This window comes from Simochromis diagramma, unplaced genomic scaffold (assembly GCF_900408965.1).
Source record: "Simochromis diagramma unplaced genomic scaffold, fSimDia1.1 OVJJ01000321.1, whole genome shotgun sequence".
NCBI lineage: Eukaryota > Metazoa > Chordata > Actinopteri > Cichliformes > Cichlidae > Simochromis > Simochromis diagramma.
In genome coordinates, this window is record NW_024386772.1 from 10,243,943 (window position 1) to 10,265,746 (window position 21,804).

Consider the following 21,804-nt stretch of genomic DNA (forward strand, 5'->3'; position numbering starts at 1 on the left):
GAGCAGCGCTTACGAGGCCAATCAGCACTTAATCAGAGTTACTATTGTTGTTGCTAAGAGACCAGTGTGCAGTGAACAACTGTTCAGATTTTGCAAAGCACAAAGGAAAGACTTGATGCTTCAACTTTGTCGACATTTGTTTTTTTTAGCAGTCCAGAGTGGACCAGGTGGCACGGTTTGCCTGCAGCCTAATTATACAGTGTACTGTGACTTTGCATGAATAACATCTGTTTCTGAAAAAATACTGATAAAGTGTGAGACCGCCATAGAGCACAAACTACATTATGCCCTGTGTTTATTGACACAATGAGTCAGACAGCCTGTGAAGGTCAATTGCCTAGATTTGAGAGTGGTATAACAGAGTCGGTACTGTGTAACAGAAAGCTAAGTGGCAACGGCGTGTAGCGCCTATTCAATAGAGTCCAACATTAGCTACCACAATAGAAACTGCCAAAAGGATTTTCAGAGTAAAAAGAAAAATTGCAACATGTACCCCGAACTGGTGCAATTATTGCGTGTGATATGGAAGTTAAATAATTTCATCTGGCACTGGAGAACTTAGCCCATGTTCACCTGGAGACAAAGAGTTCTTGGGATTAATCCAGAGTTATTACTCATGGCAAGTTCAGTCTAAAATAAAAATCAAACAAAACTGCATTTTTAGTAGTTGGTTCAAATTTAAATCTATTTAATGGCTTTCAAGCAGACGTAGCAAAACAATTTCCACTGAACACACAGACACACGTGCCAATATCCACGTAATAAAAGTGCTTTTAGTGAGGATACGTAACTTTTTTTAAACAGGTGCATTTGAATGATAATAGCAGATTAAATCTTTCGGTTTATTTAAGGACATAAATGTTAAGCTACTTCACTGAATGCCTGTATAGTTGGACGACGGATGAGGAACTGTAAATATATCGCATGTCTGCCTCAGATTCTTATTATAATGTCTGTGACTGTCTCCATGGGTAACAGTAAAGTAATGCTGTAATGTAATTTATGTTTTAAGGCATCATTAGGCAGTGTAGGAATGTTGCCATATAAATGTCATTGACTGCTACTGGTTTGAAGCCAGTGTTATTTTTTTAACTGGTGAGTACCATATTTATTTGGAGGATAGCTCTCACTACCCAGTCCTAGCCCTAGCTTGCTAGTTTGCTTATCAAGGTGCAGCTGTAATTCTCGGTGACCTTAAATGGGATGCTAATTTTGGCCCAAGAGAAACAGGCTTAAAAGAATACACTTACCGGAAAAAGTGAGCAGCTGCAACTAAGAGTAGCTTTTAGTAGAACTACCAAGAAGCTTCAATGCCTCCACTTAGTTGCTGATTTTTTTCTTCCTTCCTTCCATACACTTTCACCCCCTTAAACCCGTACCCACCTGTGAACGTCCTGGAGAACACCTGCCAACGTACTCACTCAGAGCCGTATAACACGCTTTCTTTTTTCAACAAACTGTCTGACACCAGAAGAACCAGAAAAGCAATCTTTTGAAAAATCCATCTATTCCTTGGCAGCAGACTGCAATCTTAAAGATGTAGTTTTTTTTGAATGTTGGTGCTTTGACATTATTTAGAAACTTTTTTTTAAGTGCTTTGAAACTAATGGAAAAAATAAAAAGCCTAGATACATTTTAATACATGGTGCACATAAGTGAAGAATCTACAAGTCTTATATGAGCACAGAGAACTTGCTGTATGGTTGATTTAAATGACTCCCACACAAATGGCTGTTATCATGGCGGTTTTATTGATTTACTGTCCATACTGTATAAAATTGTTGGACTTTTAAAATAAATCTTTAACACACAGTCAACATAATGTCCTGCACTGAAGCTTCAGCTCCATCTTGACATTAGACATTTCACCTCTCTAGCAGCAAGGTTCAGTCACCTCGACTTCATGCTGACACATGGATAGAACTTTGTCTTTCATGACGTCTTTTCTATTTAAAAAACTTGGACGATTTCTAAGTGAAACACCTCTTTAAAATTAATGCAGTGAAAGCATTTCAGTGGCAGGCTAAGTAGCTGGATTAGAGCACTGGCTGTTTAATTTTAAAATACAGATGCATGCAGTTTAAAATGATGCACAAATCAGTTTACAGGGATTTGCATATTATTTCCGTATAGAAGACAAAGGCAACATATCAAATTAAATGTGAAAACTGAGAATTTTGTTGGTTTGGGTAAAAAAATAGACTAATTTTATGTCTGATGCAGCAACATCCATCCCAGTTCTTTTCTCCAAAAGTTGGGAAAGAGATGTATTTACCATTGTGATGATCATCGTCTTCGTTTAAGAGAACTCTGTAAGTGTTTGTACTAAGGAAGCAAATTGCAGTAGTTGTGTTACTTGTAGTTTTACAAGCAAAATGTCAGCTGCTGCAACAGTTCAACAGTCTTCTTTGTCATATTTTTTGTGTCATAATATGCCTGGTGTTATAATTGGATGAAAGGGTCATTGGGTGGAAAGCTACCGGCATACGTGCAGGATGTGGCTTGGCATTGACTTGAATGAAATAAGGAAGTCACCTGAGTAGTTGCATGTTCTACCAAAATCAGTATATATCAATCAACAGTCACGGGGCCTTTACAGATTTACAAGTTCCCCGTGCCATGTGCACTAATGCACACCCATGCCATCACAACACTGACTGCTAAACTGTACTCTGATAACAAGATGGATGGCTTCTCTCCTCTTTAACCAGGCAAATGCAGCATTCATAATGTCCAAAGCCAGTTTCCAATTTTGATCAGTCATTCCACAGCAGTTTTCTGCTTTTCCTCAGTCTTTAATGAGCTCTGGCACCGAGAAGGCAGCAGCGATTCTGGATCTTGCTTGTATTTGTGGATGTAGTTACACTCTGTTCACTGCCAGAGGTTTGAGGAAGTGTTACTGAGCCCATAGAGTGAGCTCTGCTTTAATATAAGCTCTGTTGTGAATGCAGACCCACTGTGAATGCCCTCCGGTACAGAGATTTATGTTACTGTTGATCATGTCATTTTCAGTTTTTTAAATCTTATTTTCAAATTACTGATCTATTATCTCTTTAGCTTTTTCACAGAGCGGTGCACCGCTATAACCTTTTCCTGTGAAAGACTCAGCCTCTCTTATATATTCCTTTTATACCCACTTATGTTTGTGACCTATTGCTAATTAAACTAATTAATCGCTTAATGTTCCACTAGGTTTTTTTTAAATTTTTTTTAGTCATTATACAACCAGGTCTTTGATGACCTTGCCCCAGCGTCTTTTAAACATTCTGGCATAAGAGAAAACAGTCACAGCATTTTTGGAACCGTTTGTATAGTGAAATATCAGAGAAAGGTGGAAGGTGGTTCTGAGCAAAGTTAATGTAGGAATCAAATAGTCAGTGTCCTTTTTTTTCTTGCAGGTACTTCAAGACGATTTGCTTACACTGTGTGCAATTAAGGTACACCTAATTTGCAGGGCAATTACAGATGACCATTTAGAGGACCTCTGGCGGTTCCTGATATCCACCTTGGGAAACCACGTGGGTTAGGCATCTGGAAAAAAAAGAAAAGAAAAGAAAAGGTGCTAATGTTATACAAAGAAAGCCGTTTCATTAGTGGGCGGGCAGACGTGGTATAGACTACATTTCCCTAACTTGGGTCGACTAAGGCTTGTTTCTAAAACTGTCATGAAACTGTCTTCAAGGTACCAAACTGTATGTGAAAGCCAGTGACGAATGCGCTAGGTTGTAATTGGCCTGATGCAGAACTGCAGAGGTTGAAAATGCCGTGTGGACGGTCCTGATGAGAGTGCGCGCTGCCTGTCGACAAAGAGGGAAACTAGAGTGATCCGTTCTGTGCGTCAAGACGCACGAGATAACCGCATGTGACCTGTGTAGACTGTCCTAATTCCAACGGATGATTTTTACACTGTAGAGCTGCACGAAGTCAAGGAGTCGACAGTTCGGGGGGGGGAAGCGTGTAACAGAAACACATCAGGCATTCAAGAGTCTGATCTGTATTACGCAGACGTTTTGCGACGGTGGCACATTTGCTCAAATGCTCACCACCAAGCCAGCGGCGGACGGACAACAGAATTACAACTTAATTTCTCTTAATAATCAACTATAGTTTAACATTTCCGTCACCTTCATCGTTAAAGTGTTCCGCATGCTCTAATATTATTTTTCTACCAGGATGGTGTCGTCGCCGTTATTTATTTTGATGCCCACACGGGCGCATTTTCGTGAGAATCTGTTTTGTCCGTGAGGATTTTCCCTCCATTGGCTTTATCATATTTTTTTAGTCGGGTGGATTTCCCCCCCCCCCTGTCTCCCGTCTTTAAGATAGCAGGCTATTAATTTTTAATTCTTATGCATCCGCACGAAGACGGCACCAGAGAGGAGAAAAAACGAGTGATAACCAGAGGGGAAGAAAAGGAGAAGGAGGCAAGTGAGGAGAGAAACGAGAATGAATGAGACACACTGAGAAAACAAGGAGAAGGAGATTGGAGGAAACAAGGTAGGATCGATGTCCAGCTTTTTTATTTTACACGTGCTCTAAATACATGTGATACGAGTGCGACAGTAATAGCATGTAATGCGCAGCAACCTGGCTTCTTCTGTGAGCCTGCGTGAGGTGTTCAGACGTGGTAATACGATTTATTTATGTAATATTTTATGTTTTGACAGGTAGCGAAGTTCATGTTTACGGTGCGTCAACAGCAGTCGCCTCATATTTAAAATGCGTGCTGGATGTTCTAAATTAGTCGCATCTGCGAGTATAACTCTCGTCTGTGGGCCTGTGCGTTGCACCGTGGCCTGGACAGTAACAGATTTTGGCAATTTTAATTAATACATAGGGTCTGCGAGCCTGAAAGTGACAGTGTGCATGTCCTGTAAAAGCGAAGAAGCCGTGAAGTGTTTTCAGTTGACATTGGGAAATCGAGGCAAATCACGACTCTTTTTAGACAAGAAAAAAACAAGATGTTCTGGGATATTTGTGACAGAAGTGATTTTTGTAATCACTCTGTTCAGGGTTTGCTCCGCAAGTTCCTTCAATTAGAGAAAGAAATGAAGTAACCAATTGATTATTAGAGGAATGCATCAGAGCAAGTGTACAACCTCAGTGTGAACTACTCTGTCCAACCCCCTGTCCAAGACCACATCATTAATCCTACCTTGTCAAATCATTAACTATAGGCTAGCTGTTGGGGAGTCCTTGAGTGTTTCTGGGTCTCCCAAACTATGTGAGAAGTTCTGTTAAATTTAGCCCATCTGACATTCTAATAATAGCTTGTGCACAAAATGGCAACAGAATATGTTATTATGTTATTGTCTTAATATCACCTCACTACAAACCAAGCCAGGAAGCATACTGTCATACATCCAAATTTAATCAAATGTGACCCCCTTAATATTTAGGGGTTCAAATCATGATAACCCCATTATAATGTTACTACGCTGAGCTAATTCCCAATTTAATAATAAAATCTCTAATAAAAAGGCATCAGCCGACTGTATTGCAGCTCTGATAGATGAAATCAAACCTTTTGTCTTTGTGTGTTATTATGATAAAATTGAACCTGAGGAGGCAAACAAGAAAGCCCCTGAAAACAGTTATTTTCAGTTTGTAATCCTTTCCCTCATTCTTTCCCTCATTTCACTGGGGTGCATTGTGTTTGCCCTGCCAATTCTTAGGGAAAAAATTGGCATGTCTACTATTCTGAAGGGGCTGAATGAAATTTAAATTCTTCAGGTGGTAAAACAGCAATATTGCAACTGTCTGATTGCGTTATCTGGGCATTCAAGAAGCCAGACTTGGAATTGGTTTACTGCCAAACACACTCCCCGGGAAGACAGAAGGATTTATTTCCCCCTTGTCTGTGTGTCACATCACCATCAGAAAAATTATTCCCGGCTTTCAATGGTTGAATAATAGTCATATATTAGCATGGCATTAATGATTGTCACACATTTAATAAGTCACTAATCAGAATTAGATTTACTTGAGTTTTTCGAGACTTTGAAATGTTGTGGTCAGGATTTGATCATCGTTTTATTTTATTTAAAACATCGGCTGTGAAGAAGACACTGTATACAGAACCTGGTTGATTTTTTTAAATTCTTCTATCCATTTAGGTTTAAAGTGTAGTCATTGCGTCTATATGAACATGAGAAATGCACATACTCATGTTTTCGTTTATAGCATGTATGTCTGTGCATGTGTGCAGGCGCTCGCACACGTGCACAGACACGTACACTTGATCTTTTTTATAAATGGGATTAACAGTGCTAAGTTCCCAAAGCGACTACACCTTCAGATTTTTTAAATTCTTTTCATTCTGCTTTCTGCTGTTTAGATCCCTACAGCTCTTTGACAAGACTGACTAAATAACTTTGTTGATAGAAAATTAGCGGAAAGGAAAAAGAATTGATGATTTTCACAAAATAACCTGTGTTATTTCAGGACAGTTCAGCATAATGCTGTTTCACACATTAGAAACATTAGACACATTAGACACATTAGAAAAATAACATTGACTGGATTTAAAAAAAATGCTGACACCTGTTCTGTCACTGTAATACTTGATTTTAAAAAAAAAGCTCTTGCCACAATTGTTAATTACTGCAAGCAATACATATTGAATGTTACATGCCAAAAAGCTGGATTGTTGATTTTGACACTGCATGGAGATTTATCCTTAACCTGTGAAAGCCAGTGACATCTTTTTCACACATAAGATGGTATGAAATGAAACTGAACGTGGCTTGTAGTAACAGTATAGCAGTACATTATTCTACAGTTTTAATGCCCTCTGGGGTAGCAAATAACATAATTCAAAATGCACGCATAATACAGATAAATACGCAATTCAATTCAATTTTCTGTTTTGCGATCAAATTGTTTTAAATTTTGGGTTCTCAGTGGGCAATTACACATGTTATTAAAATAAAAAATAAACGAATAATCACTAAAGAATAGAAGGGAGCAGTTTGCTATGAAAATCTGTTAATTAAAGCCATCCGTCAGTCAAGTCAAGACACAGAATTTCATAACATTGTGCGGCAAACACAAAAATTATTTAGCTACAAGTGCACACGATAACGCATGTAGCCATTTCTCTTTTCATTACAAAGTGAATAATTTAAATTAATTCAAGTTGTTGCATATGTGGTGATGGTGTTCTAACATGCCCACTTAACAACACACACTTTACTGTGCACACATAATGCCACTATAAGCTATTTCAATCTCCAGGAGGGAATTAAAGGCAAATATTTATTCCAGTACAGAACAGAGGAACTCTACTATGGCGTTGCAGTATATTCAAATGATAAACTTAATCTCAGAATTGTCTTTTGATGATGGAAGGTTCCCAGATATGATATTGGATTACTAAAATCCTTGCACGTACAGCAGGCCATTGAAAAAGGGAATTTATTTTCGGATATGTGTGTGGTCAATATATATAGATTTATCATAAATCTGAAGATTATTTTCCATTGTAATACATGGCTAACAAACATTTTTTTCTTAATCTGATTTCTGCATAGCACACAAAAAGCATTCAGATGAGTGATATAGCATCGTTACAGTATGAGATTAAGAAGCGCTCTTCAGCCTGTTCAGTCTTATTAGGGTGGAGGTAACCAGTGAGGGTTGTGGCAGTGATGGGATCCATGCCCATTATTATTGTCTCACGGGATGCTGCCTGGGTACCTGTGCGCCCCTTGTGAATGGGCAGGAGTATTCTTTTATTACCCTTTTTGTTATGTCCAAATTCTGCGTGTCTGTTGGGCAGTTTTTCTCTGGACTGACCCAGAAGCTCTTTATTGTGTAGTGCCAGGTAGCTTTTCCTCGCTCCTTGCCTTTGTAGTTAGCAGTGTTTACCTGGCAGTGGCAGTTCTGGGGTTGTCACTAGCCTGATAAGACTTGTCCTGACAGGAAAACCATTATGATTATGACAGTTATTGTGTTTCAGTGTTTTACCACTGCTGACAAAATACACTGGAAATGGTTTTTAACAGCTTTTGTTGGACTAATTATTGCAATCAAAAATACCATATTATGTTTTCTAAGCCCATTTGGCTGTTTTCCCCTTAAATGCTAGATTACATTTTTGGAGGATAAACATGCAATAATGGATCGGATATAAAGCAGCAAAAAGAGGGAGACGGGAAAGGAAAATAGAAGGGGTGAAGAGTGGAGGGTGCACTGGCCAGGGATATATATAACGGCCAAGAAACAGTGCCTGTCTTTGCTGTGGCAATGAGGTGCAGAAGTGATGGGCATTGAATGTCCTTTGTGAGGCTACCGGCCTTTGTGCTGTGGAGTTATCTGTGATGTAGTCACGCAGCTGTGCTGCAGCCTGTTGGTTATCGGCTCTGGCGTCTCTGCTACATCTGGAGAAAGTCTGGAGGTGTGGGTTTTGAGGAGCCAATCTTACAGGAACCCCACCACACACTAATTCAATTCACTTGCTGCCAGCCTTGAGCACGTGTAGGCGCCGGCGTGGCGAAAATGAACAGGAGCAATAAGAGCACATGAACAGAAAAAATCGATGAGGACTCTTTTTCATAAATGGAGTGGGTGTTAAATTAGCTGGATTGGCCCATGTAGCAACACATTGGATTGAGTGTCTGGTGTATTTGGGTTGTGTCTATCGACTGAGAGACGACTGGGTGTACAGCAGGGGAAAGACTCAGTGATGCTCATTCAATGTGACCAATCAGCCTCACCAGCAATTCATTCAGTTTTACACTGATTTGTCAGAGAAAATGGGATCTCTGTTTAAAACAAATGTGTCGCTGGAGTTTCAGTGACCATATTACAGTTGCTCTTTTTATTTCATGTAATTTTCTGCCTTTATTGGATATTCAGAGTTTAGACAGGTAGGCAAACATATACCCAAACTACTTGAGCTGTCCTGTCACCTTTGCTTCTAAAAAAAAAATTAATGGAAAACTTTAAATCCCAGCTATCAAATCAATTTGTTTTCAAGATTTCTGAACATGTGTTTTATAGGTTTTCAAAGCCCTGTGCCAGGATATAATTTTAAAGGTACTTGAAAATAATGATCACAAATCAGTATAATTTTGCCCTGTGGGTTGTCTGGCATTTTGGGAAGTAAGTTGTGGCAGCTCTTGCCAAAGGTGTATAATGGCAATGGTGCCATTGAGATCAACTTCAGTCCTTCTGCGACGCGGTCACAGAAAGCTCTTTCAAAACTTACATTTAACTACTGATTTTATCTATTGTTCTGATTTTATCTGTTTTGATTTTATATACTGTTTTGTTTGTTTGTTAATTAGTTTGTTTGTTTGCTTGCTTTAATCAATTTTAAATCATGCTTTTTATTTGTTTTTGTTTCTAATGTCTCTGTAAAGCACTTTGAATCACCTTGTTGTTGAATTGTGCTATACAAATAAACTTGCCTTGCCTATAAATGCAAATATGTGCAAGTAAACTCAAATATTTATAAAATTCTAAATGAAAATTTTCACCTAAAACTAAATACCCAAAAGGAGCATAAGGGAGAAACTTTCACTAGACAAAAGGTGAAACTTTAGGTAATTGGAGTAGGTTTCCACATCTAAGCTATCCATCTGAAAAAGGAGGAGCACACAGATGAAAGGAAACAGGGATCAATTGACCTAATAGCTTGTCCAATCAATCCTTATGTTTTCTGATAGCTTGATGGAGGGTGCAGAGCGGAGTGGTGGATGAGCCCCTCTAATTGGCTTGGCCAAAATGGACAGAGCGAGAGACTGAGTGGTAATGGCAGAAGTAGTCGTCACTCCTCCTCACACCTGGTGCTCTCATTCTACCTGCGTCAATACTGACACCTTTATCCTCATTACCTTCTGCTTAGTGCCATGTCCAGACCCTTCATCTTCAATGGAACTTCATTGTTCCTTTATTATTTCTCCGTTTGCACAATCCTCTTCCTTTCTCGCTTTCTGCCACCGACCTCTCGCAGTCAATGACTGCAGGAGTTACTCGGTGTTGTCTTTGCTATACCGGCATTCTGTTGGGCACTAGAATTAGGAGAGACATGTTTATAAACAGGATCCTTGCAAGCTGTGTTCATGCGAGACACACCTGAGTCATTCCACAGAGAGACGGCCCTAGTGGGTTTGTATTTGTGTCAGCAGCACTCCCATTGGAGTATATGGTGTTGGACTGGTGTGAGCATGTTTGTGTCTGTATGTCTCTGTGTTCCGTGCTGTGAGTACTGAGAACACCAAGAAACAACATGGGACTGAAAGAAGCTGCTTGTTTTCCTGTCTGCCAAGATGGGAGCTGGAGGAAAGCAGATTGAGAAAAAAAGAAATGAGGTAGGGGAGGAGGGGAATGGGAGAAGAGATGGAGCTCCTTGAGAAAGGTATGAAAGGGCACGTATATACATAAACAGCTGCAAAAACACCCAGAGCATTTTACATGATGCCAGATAAGACGGAGAGGGGGGAAGTGCACCGTGATGGAAAAAGTCCATAAACACCTAGAGCAATGAACTTCAAGAGAGAGGTAGATGAGTGAGTGAGTGAGTGAGTGAGAGAGAAAGAGAGAGGGAGGGAGAGAGCATCCGAGGTGGATTAATTAAGGATTATAATTATGTTGGGACTATGCATGCCTCACCTGAGACTAGCCTGTGCTGCGCCTCTCCAATCCTCATGCCCTCTGCTCCTCTGCACATATGGACACAAACCAAAGTACTACCCACACTTGTGGTATCATAGATTCACCTCCCTGACACTGTATGCAAAAGTGAATGAGTGCAACAGCTTATTAACCTTTTTGCCGCTCTGGGTGTGTGTGTGTGTGTTTTTAATCGGCCTAGTACAATATTGTTGTTATAATGTTCCCTTTTGTACTTGTGCAGCGAACATGCCAAACTTATCTGGACAGAACACGGCACAGTCCTGTAAGAATCGTCTTGAGGTAAAAGTGAGTTTGTGTCTAGGCAATTGTTTAAATTTCCAACAATTAACTGATGGCACTAAAGAGCAACTACACAATTCTCAGTTTTCACATGCTTTGCTTAAATTAGCATCTGTAAACAGTGATTGAGTATCAGTTGTTACGGTGAACAAGTTAACAAACAGCTGCTTATTTACACAGCTGGTAGATGCATAACGGGAATAATTATTTGATATATTTCTGGCCACCTCGTGAAATTTACTCTCTTTCTAGCAGCTAATTGCTTCATCATGTTCATTAGCGAGCAAGGTACTTTTCTGTCTGTTGTGGTAGAAGGCAGGTAACATAAGCCGGGTCTATCAGCATGCTTTCAGAAACACCTGAGATGCATGTACATGGGGTTGATGAGAGTGATGGGAATGAACTGCAAAATCCAAGATATTTCCATGCTGATCAGCTATAGAGGCACAAGTACAGTTTCCTCTTTGCATTACAAAGATAGTATTGAGGCTGCAATGCTCATGTCTCTGAGTGGATAAAGCCTTGTTTTTTCCACTGAAACTGTCAACAACTAGCACCCAGGTGTGGTATTAACAGAATCAATGTGAGGTAAGATGCTACTAAAAATGACCATGCATGCTCAGCAAACCCTCTGTGGTTATATGGAGGGTTCTTTCTTTTTTTCTTTTTTTGTTGTTGTTTCTAAAAACTACACTGCTGTGCAGCAATTTTTAGTTATCGAGTGCTTTGTTACCTTTGTCTGAAACGGGGACAAAAGAAAGTCAAACGTTTTTATGAAAAATGAAAATCTGAAGATGGGGACCGCAAGAGGTTACACTGTGGATGGTGAAGGACATGCCTGTAATTGAATAGAGTAGCTAGTCTGTCTGCCCGAATATGATTGTACTTTTAATCTAGTAACAATTACGTTCACACTGCTTGTCCTCCTGTAGTGCTTTTAGTGTATGATCACGAGCCGTACGTCACCTGACCACAATAGGGCTTCGCTAAAGCACAGCTTGCTCCCTGGTCAGCTCACATCCCCAAGTTGATACAGAAAAGACACACATAACACAACATAAACTGATCACCAAAGACACAAACGCACACACGCTTTCTGCAGCTGCAGAGGCATTTAGGAAACAGAATGAGAATGGATTTAATTGAGTCTTTGATCATTATAGAATTACCATGTGCCTTCTTGGCACCCTGGTTATTGTTTCATGGATTAATCATTTTCATTCAACAAATTGTGGAATCCACACAGTAAATCAGTGTTCTGCCTGCTTGACACAGATATGCAGTTGGAGCAAGGGAATTCTAATGTGCCCTTGCCCTCCAATTGGCTGCAGTCGGCCATGCGACTTGATTTATTTGACGGATTGGTTTTATTGATTTACTGAATTAATGTGGTGCCTGTTTAATCAGTGTGCTATGGAACTATGCGGAATTTGACATCTCTGTGAACTCAAATGAATTGAGTGTATAATATTGATTTGGTTATCTACAGTATTTATTCAACCATTTGTCTAAGAGCTGATTAATTCAGTGTTTACGAAATAATTTAGGTGTGTGTTGGCTGTGCAGCTGTTTATACATTTATCTGTGTGTGTCTTTCTCTCTGTAGCAATGTTCAGAAGGTATAACTTTTCTGCAAAAGCATGCTGCCACTGAATTGTGTCTAATGACTCATCACGTCAAGACTCGGCTCTTGTGCGATTAGTATTAATGCATACACACACTGCGCAGTACAGTATATGCATATATGGAGACTGTGCCACATGTGAGGTGTCCCTGTATTAGTACTGTGCTCTATCATTGCAGATAATATATCGTAGGGCTGAAGTAAAATCATGATCATTAATATTTCAGACACTGTTGTGGTCGAGATTACATAACATGACGTAAAATGCATAACGTAATGCATTTTACCTATCCTGTAAACCGAGACTTCTCTTTCCTTTAACTGAGCTGGTGGTAATTTTAACCTGCCACAGGCCGGTGTGAATGGAATTGCACCACTGTAAATGAAAGGGGTGCACTAGATTTTTATGACGCCAAACAAAAGCGTCTTGTTATCTCAATTATCGTGCCTAACAATGGACAGAAGCCAAAATCGTAAATGAAAATAAAATTCAATTTAATTGCACTGGCCTAGCTGGAGCAGTGCTCAGCACCGGTGTGGTGATTGAGCAGTATCTGTCAAAGAGGGCCAGAAGAAGGAGAACAGTTCTAATTAGAGCTAACTCAGGATGGATATAGATGCTTTCTGACAGCTGTCTCATCTGATTCTGCTGCCCCATGGAAGAAGCAGTTGTTTGGAGATGTTTGTTTAGGCTCATTATGGATAAAAGTAGAAGCTTTGCACATCTATTTTCTCCCATTCTATGTCTGCTGTAATCATCAGCTTTGCTGTTACACAGATATCTCAGCTGTCAATTGGTTTCCTGTATTTATAGAACATCTTGTGTGCTCACAAGACATTTTGCAGTCCCAGATGTGATCCTAGAATGGATCCTGCAAGGATAAAAAACCATTTAACTGTACTGAGAAATGATCAATGATGCATTTCTGAGGCTGGGCATCAGGCTACAGTAGCACTAAAATACATGAAGGTATAAGACGCTACATGCGATCGGAGATCTATAGCTATTGTCGATTGTAGGAGAAAGTGCTAATTTATTAATGGGGGATACAGTGAACCATGCACTGTAAACTCTTACTCGATGTATTTATTCACTCATATGACATGGACCACTGCTTAGGTCATAATTACCATTCAAGTTCAGACAAATGCAGCATTCTGTATTCCACTGACATTTCTGCTGTGCATATTACACTGTATATTTAATAAGGTGTATGACTAAAATACACTGTATTAAAGAGGCTTAGGGACAAATAAGGTGGGTGTGATGGGAGGGCATTTTTATTCATTTTATAAGAAGATTCCATTATGTTTTCTATTGTTGGTGTTTCTCACAAAGAGTCATGTAATAATTATACTGTAGAGATTTCTGATGGCTGAAATTCCTTCACTGCTTAAAGAATAAATAAAAGCAAACACCAGTAATCAATGTAAAATACCTCTACACCTAACCTAAAGAGGTTACATGAATGCTAATAACGTGATCATAACCAAATTATTGCAGCAGTCATGTAGTCGTGCTAACTGGATTATCTTAGCTAAATTGGAGCCACAGTTGAAGAATGGCTGACTTAGGTGACTGACCTCAAAATCAATCTTTTGCTTTAGTTCACTATTCCTTGTTTCCATGCAAAGCAGTGGGTTTATGTACAACACCAAGGTACGGCTGGAGGTAGACAGCCAGCTGAAAAAGCACAACACGTTTCTGGGTGACAGAGAAGTGTCTTTTTGTGTTTCAAAGTAAAGTAACAAAGCCTGTGTTACAGGGCTCTGTAAACTGATCATCACAGCAAAACAGACTTGAACATTTTCCTTGTGGTGCAAAAAACATGTTTTGCTTGGCTGCTTTGCATCAAACGCATCATGCGAACATCGTCTACCGAGCAAATCGAGTTACTGAAAACCATAATCGTGCAATCGCCTCGAGGTGGTTGCACATAGTAAACAGGTTATGGTTTGTATTTAAACAAACCGCTTCCCACAGATCTAGTACTTAGGGTCTCTGTTGAGCTCTTAGACTACATTTTAGACTTTCACTTTTTTCCCTCTGTAATAAGTCTGAAAGCATGTACATTAGCCTATTTTTCTCTGCTCTTTTTGTTACCCTCTACATAATTTGCTCTGCCCTCACAGACACAGACTGTTTGTCGACTAGTCTAAATTATTACGCCGCTTCAGCCCACATACATACCTGTTTGCTCACCTACCATTTGCAGTTTACAGACCTAAATGTCTGTGTGCTCACTGGTTCTCCTAATATGTGCCTGTTTGCACTCTCTTGCCCCTTCATCCTGTGCTTCATGCACCTTTGTGAATTCTGCTTCCTTTTGCGAGTGTACTAACGTTTGCCCTACACTCACCTTCTCTCCTGCTCATGTGCCCCCCTAACTCACCTTTTGATTCAAGCAGATATGGATGGAAATACAAATGACCCCTGATGAACCCAGATATTGAGCTGTTTTAAAGCCGGAGGCTTTAGACAATATCCCTTCCTTGCTCCAACATGCTAGAAAAGGAGGGGCTAGTGTTTCTCACTTTAGCTGGGTTTTATGGGATTTACGACCCTCGTCCTAGCAGACGTCTCTCCCACCACTGCCGTCTCTCCCATTGGGTAGAATTAGCAGGCGAGGAAAAGAGGAAAATTAAAAGGAAGCAAACACAACATCTAATAAGCATGTTGTGAAAGCTTTCAGCAGGATATGGGCTGAGGGAGGGAGAGAGAAAGAACAGCAGTTTATAATCTTGACTCTCTTTTTGCATTTCCCTCTAATTTCCTTCTGCCCCACTGTCCCCTCCGCCCTCTGTGACTTGCTGGTGGGGCTCTCCGAGGAGATCATCTCCGAGCATGGGCAGTGTGAGACAGATGGGCGGATGATGGATCTGACGTGATAGACAGCAGGGTGATGGATGGCTGGCTGGCTGATAGGGGATTAATGCAGTGCTGGGGCCGCTGCCACACAGTGGATGGCTTAGTGATAGATAGATAAAACTGACGAGGAGATAAACAAGAGAGCACTAATCCACGCCCCCTTGATGGACAGAAAATCAAAGTGAAGGAAAAGAGCCACATAGGGAGAGGTGGACCTTTGTAGTGGCGTTGCATGGTGTAAAGCTTTCATGTGAGGGAATGTAAGTTGATGCAGGGTGAGATCAGGTAGAGCGAGGAGGAGAGTAAAGGAAGGGCACTGTGTTACAATCCGATTGTTCAGTCTGATGTCACTAGCCGTGTCTGGGTCTAAACTCCGCTGCAGGTCCATATATCAAACGATCACTATGGCATTACTGAGAGTTGAAAAACTGTCTAAAGTCTTTCATCTTTAATAAAATGATCAGCGTTCTGCTCTACCAGGTGTAACAATTGAGTTTAACATCCAGGCATCCATGAAAACGGAATTTATGACATTTAACGGAGTTAGAAGTTAGCAGGGAGTTAGCTCGTTAGCTTCTATCTAAATACAATATAGCATGTCCTGACTGCGGGGTTTTGGAAACAAATTAAAACGTACAGCTCTGTTATCACTTCCAACATAAATGAAGACAGAAAACTAAACAGCAGTGACGTTTGTAGGGTTACTGAAGTTTGGCTAGCTGGTATATAATGATGTGCTATGTGACCGCAAGCGACACAGCTATGTTAGCATAATATAAACAAGCTAACTTTTTCTTCCACTCGATAAAAGTTAACGTGAGTGTTCTCGGTGGTCAGGAACAAATGTAATCGCATGGCAGGATGCTGTAAAAGGACCAAACTTCAGCCAGGAGAACAACTGAGATAATCCATCCACAATACAAGGTTAGTCATTCATATACTGCTGCATGGGATGGGCTGTAGCTACATCCTAAGGTTTTAAAAACTGAGCTTAAATAAATGATTAGCGGTAATAAAAGCCGAGGGAGGTCAACAGTGATCACTGACTGTTTTAGGAGCTTTTTGAGATCAAATAGAAGAAAATACATAACATTAAACATGTTAACAACACAAAAGCCATATTAAACGCAGACTACTTTAGGCCCGGAAGTAGGATTCGTCATGTCATCACTGAACAACCGGATTGTGTGTGTAAGCAGTGTAGATATATATATATGGTAAATGGTAAAATGGCCTGTATTTGTATAGCGCTTTACTAGTCCCTAAGGACCCCAAAGCGCTTTCCACATTCAGTCATCCACATATTCACACACACATTCACACACTGGTGATGGAAGTAGGGCTGGGTATCGTCACTGATTTCTAGAATCGATTCGATTCCGATTCACAAGGTCCCGAATCGATTCGATCCACGATTTGATTCAATTTGATTTGAATCTGGGAAATTTTGCCTCAGACAGTCAGAAATATTATAATTCAGATCAGTACATTTACATATTTTTGTATCTATAAAAAGGAAGCTGACACTCGACAGACTTTATCAAAGGTGTAAGCATCACAGCAGATGCCTTTGTGTCAAAGTAGCTGAAGATCAAACACAGAAAAACATGAAATTGATTTTCCTGGCCTGGGATTTTATAAAAATATTCTGCAGTACATCAAAAACGAAAGAAAACCATTAATCAACATATGAACATTACCTCTGAAGTTACAGCGGTTTTATTAGAGACACGGCTAAGCGTTTTGCATTTTGCATAATTTTAAAAAGTTCAAATTATTTCAGAAGCCTATTGAACGGCAGAAATTATGTTTTCTTTTCGAAGTAAGTAAAAGGAAAAACAAACAGCGGCCGAAAGCGCTGTAAACAACGGTAGACTTGTGCTTAACAAGCAAGCGAATAATGCAGAAAACAGATTTTTAGACGGGAAACTGTTCTTGAAGTATACAGAGAGAGCGAGAGAGAGAGAGAGCTGTGCATGAAGTGTGATTTTATCGTGGTGGAAGCAAAACAGCAAAAGTCAGAGGGAATTCATGACAATGTTTATGTGAAGCGTAGTTTGGATCTTCTTTTGCTGTTGGTTCGGTCAATATTGTTTGGAGAGAAATAAAACCTGCAGCTTGAGAATCAGCGCAAAAAGGGTGTAAAGACAAAGCCCGGACCCGCCGAAACATTAGAATCAGCGAGCTGTCGGTTTTCAGTCCCAACCGTGTCCGTGCCGTCGGGTTAGAAAGGCGACATCTCACTGATTCAGATCCATCGGCAGGTCCGCGCTTTGTGTTTACGTCTTTGTGCAGAATCCGTGTTCCTGCTCTCATTTACTGTTTTAGCTGTTTGGTGGTTGTTGAAATTTTGTGAGGTTTAACCTGAGATTCTGGCGCTTTGGGCAAAATAAATTTATATTAAAAAATCGATTAAGGATTTTAATGAATCGATATCACGATAATCGATTTTAATCGATAAATCGATTATCAAAACCCACCCTTAATGGTAAGCTACATTGTAGCCACAGCCACCCTGGGGCGCACTGACAGAGGGTTGTTGGTACACTTTTTCAAGTGATGGCGAACAGTTTGACTTCAGAATTAGGCATAGCAGCAAATTGGCCATAGTGGGATATGATGGGATGATTGGCCAGGAGAGAGAGTGCTGCTTGGGAATAGAAGATAACTGTGCTTGTTGTGTCTGTAGGTATTTTTTAATGCTCTTCCATCAGTGCAACAGCTTAATCTTCGGTGTAATGTACAAAAATAAAGGTTTTAGGTGTCAGATTTTAGGTCTCTGTGTTTAAGTGGTGAGTTGAAAAGGTCTGTCGCGATAAAAGGATGAGGAAAAAAAGTGAGGAGAGTGGAGGACAATCCCAGGGAGAGTACCTCTGAAAATAGGGAGCAAGCTACCTATCCTTGTGTTATTATCGAGCGCTAAGCTTTGTCTCTGTTCACCATTTCAGGGGACCCCAGGGGTTCTGGCATCGATCTAGTGTGCTTAGAATGCACTCCAGTGTCACCTATTTAAACACAGTGAGCCGCTAGCCAACAAAGACAAGCCTTTATTTATCAAGCCTCTGATTTTGGCTGCACGGATGACAACCTGATTAGCACTTAAAGGAGCTCTTAAATCTAATATTGGAATAAGTGGAAGCAATCTATACATAGAGGGAGACAACACACTTGGTCAGAGAGAGTTAGAGTGGAGGATGAACAGAGAGGTGAGTGAGTGTGTCATTCATGAGGTTAATGAAGGGACAGGGTGGGATGGACTAGATGAGGAGTGTGTGACAGAGACAAGCGAATGGGGATGAGAAAAAGAGTGTGTGCGACAGAGACCGATGGGTGAGAAGTAGAAGGAACAAGTGGATGAGAGAATGAGCATGTGATGGAGGAGTGGTGGCAAAGATTGAGGGGACCAGATGAGAGCATGAGTGGCTAGGACAATAAAGGAAAGTCAAATGAAGGGGCAAGGATATTGTGAACAAGTGAAGGCCTGAGCAAATGAACAAATTGCTAAGCAAACAAGTGGGGAGTGAGTGTGTGTTTCTGTGTGTTCATGCAAATTGTGGGGGCGTTGTTGCACATGTGCGCTTGCAGGCAAATGAATGAGTGAGGCATGATGGAAGAGACTAAGTGAGTGAGTAATGGGGGTTAGTGATGGGTGTGTTGACAGAAAGTGTCAGCTTTAACCACACTGACCTGCGAATACAGGCTGCATGCACAAGTGGCTGAATTTGAGTGCCAGCTTGGACGTGAACTGACTGTAAAATTGGATGTGAATTTCGAGTTGGATGTGGAATGAATGTAAATAGGAAAAGTAGGTGGATGGTGTTTGCACATTTATATCTATGTGTCAGGCTACTGTCGTTTCTACATCATTTTAGATGAGCCCAGGAGATGAGCATCTTTCTAGCCTCCTTGGCACAAAAGCTCAGCTACATTTGAACACCTCATTTCATCTTCTGTGTAATTATAGAAAGTGGGTTTGGGCTGTGTAATTTTTCAGGGAACCTCTTCTATCCTTGCCTCTTGTCACCCAGAGAGTACCAAAATTGAGGCTTGTATTTTTAGTTCAGCTTAAACGCCATTAAAAAATAATCTCAAGCTTCTTGGCATGCTATAACTGGGAACCATTTTGTTTCATGTAATAGACAAGTTTATTTACTCTCCTAGGGAGAGGAACACAAAGTGATGCCAGTGCTCGATTAGAGAGGAGCTGTTACTAGAGAGCAGCAAGATAATTTATTCTTGCTTTCTTTCCCTTGGGATGCCAATGGCCGATTTGCTTTCGACGCCAAGAAGTGTGTGGACGTATTTTATGTGCAACACTGTCACTGGGATGATGTTGGGACATTTGTGATTAGGCTATTGTCTGTCCAGCCTGTGCTGCACTCAAATCCTTCCCCCTCTTACCTCTTCTTCATCAGTAACCCGCCAGCAAGACAGTACTGAGTATAAAATGTCAGGAGAATTTGCATGGTATAAATGCACATACACTGTCTGCTCTTGCTGCTCCTTCATCAGGCTTTCACTTGTTTGGCTTACTTGTCTCTCTCACCTTCTTCATCTCGTGAACTCCCCAGCATCCTTGGCTGCAGCACTCTTTTCTGACCCTGTCGTAGTCTCCTTCAGGGTCTGTCTCTTGGTGATCAGGCTCCATTATTTATGCTGTATCGTGTATCACCATCAATTCGTGCAGTGTAGCAGTGAACAATTGAGACAGATTTCCTTGACTGTCACAACAGCAGTGAGACCCGGCAGAGGTTTGGAAATGGGATTAGCCCTAAATGGAATTTAATTTACACCGTTGTTGTCTGTGGGACCTGTCTACCACTCAGACACCATGATTCACTCTGGTAGTGCTTTCTCCATTGTGTGTGTGTGTGTGTGAGTGAAAGATTACTGTTTTACTGCCCAATGGACACTGTAGAATTTGTAATGTGATGCACATGCGCAGCTGCTACATTTCTCCAAGGTGCTGAAATGCTATTCCTATTGTTGTGCAGTTTTGATCAGGTTTGTTAAAGAAAGTCTTACTTTAACAACTCGCAGTTGTCAGTGTTATGTCTATCAGCTTAGAGACCGAAAAATGTCTCAGTCCATAATAAGGCAGAAAATGCTTTGTTTTTTCCCGCTTGATTGATGGAAAAAGACACACCGCTTCCACAACAAACAAAATAAGATTTTTATGTCTAATTAGTGAAAAAAAAAAAGAAATAATAATATCAAAATCCTACATGATTCAATTACCAGACCTTAGCCACGGCAGCTGGCAGGTCTTTGACATGAAATGTATAAGTGAATGAATGAGTAAATAGATAAAATGAATAAGAGCGAATCGAAGTGTGAATCAATGTTTATGGATCGGCATCCAAAGACCTGCTGTGCTACAGATGAAATGAATGTGGTAGCAGTTGTGTGTGTGTCAGCATATGTTTCTAAGTAAGGCAGCATCTGGGTATGAAAGCTGCAGTGATGCTTTTCAGTTGCATCAGTGTGCGTTCAGTGTGTACTGTGCATGTATGATGCATTTGTCCTTGGTACTTGAGGGGTGCGTGTGTGTGTGTGTGTGTGTGTGTGTGTGTGTGTGTGTGTGTGTGTGTGTGTGTGTGTGTGTGTGCGTGTGTGTGTGAGCAGTGTTTTTTCTTGTTTCCTGAATGGTAATGGTGGCTTCTGATGAATTCAGTTTCGTGTTTTTCTGACTTCCCAGCGCTCTTTATCCTTGCGCTTAACACAAACATAATCAATACTTGAATTAATGTGTAAGTAAAGAGTCAAAACATGTCACACTGGGCTTGGCGCAAGCTGTTGCTCTGCCCCCACCCCAGCAACCTTCAACCCAGCTGGGCTGAGCAATGTCAAGAAGGAAGTGAGGAGAAAGAAAGAAAAACCTAAGTGTTCATAATGAACACATTATGGAAGTACATTGGAAGAATGTGTTCTGCAGTCTTTTTCTTCTTCTTTTTTTTTTTTTTGCTGCTGTATTTATTTTACTAATTATTAGTCAAGAGATAATTATGACTTGCTGCACGGATGATGCCTCTTGACAAGGAAGGAAGCACTGTAGTGAATGATGTGTGCATTCAAGTGTTCAGGTGAATGTAGTGTTAGGTATGACGGGCACTGACTACAGAATGACGAGACAGGCCACAGGTGTGGGTGTCGGCTCAAGGCAGAGTGTGTGTGAGTGTGTCTGTGTGTAAGCATTAGCATTTGTGTGTTGTGTTTGCAGACAAGTGATGGGATGTGAGGCTCAAGAGGCAAAACGGTGAGTTTGTGAGTGGTGTATTCCTGTAATCTGCTCAGATCAGATCAACTAGAGCCAATAATGCCACACTGCTTTTCCTTTATCTCGCACTTCTTTCTCTCTCTCGGTCTCTGTGCCTCCATCCTCTCTCTCCGT

General features: G+C 40.6%; 1 protein-coding gene across 1 annotated transcript in view; it reads left to right on the plus strand.

Moving 5' to 3' along the window:
- The first annotated feature begins 3,187 nt into the window (after window positions 1-3,187).
- adgrl1a (adhesion G protein-coupled receptor L1a) overlaps window positions 3,188-21,804 on the plus strand; it is a 96,017-nt gene continuing 77,400 nt past the window's right edge. Inside the window, 1 exon segment of the mRNA XM_040039852.1 lies at window positions 3,188-4,497. The gene's annotated coding sequence lies outside the window, so the exon portion shown is untranslated.